Here is a 4,389-nt window from a genome sequence, read left to right on the forward strand (position 1 = left end):
TACAGGCCAGGATGCCGTTGGCCTTCTTGGCCACCTGGGCACACTGCACACACTCATGTTCAGCCGGCTGTCAACCAGCACCCCCAGGTCCTTTTCTGCCAGGCAGCTTTCCAGCCACTCTTCCCCAAGCCTGTAGCGCTGCATGGGGTTGTTGTGGCCGAAATGCAGGACCCGGCACTTGGCCTTGTTGAATCTCATACAGTTGGCCTGGGCCCATCGATCCAGCCTGTCCAGGTCCCTCTGCAGAGCCTTCCTTCCCTTGAGCAGATCAACACTCCCACCCAGCTTGGTGTCGTCTGCATGCATTCCTTAGCATGTTCTGAAGAGTTCAGCTCCTCATCTTTAGGGAGAAAAAGAAATGCATATGCTGATCACCTACTCTCTCTTGCCACAGGCTGAATTCATCTACCTTACTCTCACAGCAGTGTGGCAGTCTAGGGAAGTTTCCGTGCCCCATCCTCCTCAAGTTTTCTTCATTGGCATTTCCTGTGGGCAGACCCAACGGGCCCATCTTTCCTGGCATTCCTAGCTTCCTGTGTTACAACCTTTATGAAGACAAAGTGGGAAACCAGGGATTTTATACTCATGATTTTAGAATCATTCCACCTCCTTGAAGATTGCCTTCCAATTGGTGGTAGGTATGTAGCTAGACTGAGTGTGTAATGTTTGGAGTGAAAGTGCTTACTGGTGAAAAAATGTATGTTAATGTTTTGGGGAAAGTCATATCCTTTTGCTATGGATTATTGTTCATGGTAGCACAGCCCTGGGGGTTGGAGAGGGACAGCTTTCCTCTTGGTTGTCCCAGGGTCAGTTAGGAGTGAAACCAGTAAAATCACTGGTGATTTTGGGCACAAGTCAAAGGGGAAAAAGGCCACAATATCATGCTAAATATCTTACACGCCAACGCATTTCAAATACTAAGCAGTTTTTCTCTGAGTCCCTAAACTTCTGGAAAATCATCATAAATGCTATGAATGCTGTTTTCTTTTATCAGCCTGAGGAACCTGGCAGGAAAGGTAGCATCTGGGAGAAATGCTACATGTGCATTTAGCTGGGATAAAACGGCAAACAGGATAACAAGATTGGAAGCTTCTTTCCTTATAGAGGCATATGCCTGTGCCACAGCTCATTGCTTACAGCAGGCTTATGTATGAGGAAAAAGCAAGTGCCCCTTGCTTAGATGGCAATGCCCAACTTTACTGTTGCAGTGGGATACACTACACGTGTCATGGAGGACACACGTACTGGACCCTGTCCTGTCAAATGACTGAATGTGATACAACTCATGCATAGCAGGCTTGACACATGCCAACCTTTCTGTGTGTATGCTGCGCACGTGAACATCAGTACGCTGCTGCCTGCCCACGTGTCAGAGGTTCTTAAAAAAGAGGGAAGCTAGAAGTGGGCTGTCACCACCGTGACAAGTCACGGAGACCCTGCCGGACTGATGTCTTCCCCAAAGGTCTCTCAGATGAGGAGCAGGCTACCAGCCAGACAAATGGTGGTCACAGCCCATTCCTCAGGGCTATCTTTCCTAGGGGACCCCACAGTGCTTCTCCTTTCTGTGACTGGTGAATATCTGCAGCCCAGATGGATGGGGCCGTATGTTGGCAGCCGCAAGTTAGATGCTGAGCCGAAGAGCTCTGAAGTCCCAGCTCACCTTACACCTACAAGTTAAAGCTTACCTGAGCACAGATGAGAAGAACACAGCTTTCACAGCATCACCGAGGTCCAGGGGGGCTATTAGGATCCCACCATTTGTCTTTCAGTATAATGCGGATTCCCACAGTAACTCTGGTAGTGTTGCAGGCATTCTTGTGGAGAGCATGGACATATAAAGGCATGCCAATAGCATCTCTCCTCTTGCTTTTTTCTGCCTTTTGGAATTTGACTGAGAACAAATCTGCGGGATTTAACTGCGTAATTCCATTACCACAAGAACATGACTACCACAATGCATGATTCACATTGTTCTCCTGCTATTTTTATTAATACGAATTAAAGCAGAGAGGATATGGCCTTGTATATATAGATTCATGTGCTCCTTAGTATCTCATGGCCACTGCAGTCATGTTCAGTTTCACTGAAAACTGGAGATGAAATCTAAATTCTCATGAAATTATTAGTTTTCCTGTTGACTTAAATGGCTGCAGCCACTATGCAGCGTAGAGTAGCAACCAAGGCAAGCACAAATTTAAATTAGTCACCCATCTGTATTAGTTACTATCAGGAGAAAAACTGATGCCAGCTTTGAGGAAGAACCCACGATAATCCTGTTTTTCAGAATATTTTTTAGAATGCACTTATATATTGTGTAGTTGGGTCCAGTTCTCCTGCCTGCCTCAAGCAAACAGCTATATTCCTTCCTTGAAAGGGTCCTGGGCTCTTTCTTTGAAGTGCTTTGATGTTATTTGTTTCAAGGTTGAACTCATTTAGAAAACAGTCTGTGTACTGATGACTCTATGGACATATCCAGCACTGGATCACACAGGCTTCCTGCTGCAGGGTGCTCCTGGAGTGAACTGCCAAGAAAGGACAGAAAATAACATCTTGGCTTCACTAGCTGAGTCTGACTTACCAGCTTGAAGTTACCCTACTGAATTTTAACAGAGTAGCCAGAGCAAAGGGATTAAAGTTAGACGAAAGTACGTTTGATCCCAACTAAAACTTTTGCAGACCAAATACATGTGAATGCAATGTCCCGGTGCAGAAAGACAGCTATTTTCCAAACACTATATGCTTTCAAACACTAAGAAAAAGCTTTTCATCAGTGGAAAATACATAGGCCAACAGAAGAATCTGATGTATTTCAGACATATAATCTTTCAGAATAAACTTTGATCTTACAAGTTTTAAGAAATGAGGTAATATGCTCCATTCCTTTTGCTTCCTTTAGTCACAATGATGTATATAACATACATAGCCAAGTTTTAGCTGGACTCAAAAAATCATTAAAAAATCTAAGAACCAGATTCCACCCTCCAACATACACCTGTGGGCTGGATTCCCATTCACTTTGTTCAGAATACACTGAACTAACTTTAGACTAATTTAGACTGCAGCCCTGAAATGAAGCATGCATGACTGAACATCAGCTATTGAAAAGATGTTGAGTGAAGTCAGCGGGGTCTCAGATGAATACAGGAACCCATCCACATACACCCAGTTGTAGGATAGCCATCTTTTCCTGTGGCCAGAGATGCAGGAAATTAACATTTTTAGAAACCAAAAAGAAGCAGAATAAGAATGGGAGCAGAGGCATGTGCCAGAAACACTTCAATGTTGTGACTCCATTTCAAATAGAGAACTATAAAATAGAGTTCTCTATAAAATAGAGAACTCTTTCACAATAGTGAAAATATATCTTTCACAATAAGAAAAACAAGAAGAAAAATCTCTTTCACAATAGTGAAAGAGAACTTCACTACTGGGTACGATAGAGTGACAGTTCAAAAGTTGTTCAGTATACCCAATCCAGATGAAACTGGTGCTAAGTGCCTCTGCCATGGACATAGAGCTCATTGAGACTGCTTCTCTCAATTTCAGACAAAGGACACAAAGGCGAGGACAGCATCCTCCCTTGTGTAAGCAAGCGTTGAGGGACACCAGCCTTCTCCAGCCCTCCCACCAGCCAGTAGGGCTATCTGGGCTGATCCCATTTACCTGCTCTTCCTCACCGCACTTCCTAGTAAAGCAAGGGCAGCTCAGATTTTTCAGTGTATGCTGCCATCTGAGGGCTTGAACTGTTTCTTCATTGTGACACAGGCACTTCTACCCAACAGCACGAGTTACTGGTTGCTGATGGCATGGAACCATCTGTTCTTCTATTTGCTTCAAATTCCACTAAAAAATTATGATCTTTGATAAGGAATGAGAGGGACAGTAAGAATGGAAGCAAAGAATGGGAACAAAACTTACACAACCATTGGAGACGGACTTTTTAAAGGCTCTGGCCTGGAAAAGAATAGGTAAGAAAGTATACAAGATTCTTTTTGTATCTGAAATATACTCAGCACAATTATGGCTTCATCACTAGTTGAAGCAAACTTTAGCTGCCCTATCTGAATCAAAGTTACATCTGTGTAAGTGGAGTTCAGAGTGGCCAGTAATGTCAGTCATATGCAGGTAACTCCTAAATCTTTAACAGAAAGATATCAGATACAAACCAAGCACAGACTGGAAAACCTTTGGATTCCCACTTTATGTTGAAATGCGTCTGGTCTCCCATTCAGGAGGACAGACTGGCACTTTTCATTTCCCTTCACTCCGTCATCACGTGTACACTATTCATTTGAGTGCTGGTCTGCTTTAAAAGCTGCTTTAAGACCTGGCTGTGAGCATGGGCAGCTTTTGCAACGAGCTCTTTCTCTTTGGCTTTCTAGAACAGTG

The sequence above is a fragment of the Pygoscelis adeliae genome, unplaced genomic scaffold (genome assembly GCF_000699105.1).
Source record: "Pygoscelis adeliae isolate BGI_AS28 unplaced genomic scaffold, ASM69910v1 Scaffold54, whole genome shotgun sequence".
In the NCBI taxonomy this organism is placed as follows: Eukaryota; Metazoa; Chordata; class Aves; order Sphenisciformes; family Spheniscidae; genus Pygoscelis; species Pygoscelis adeliae.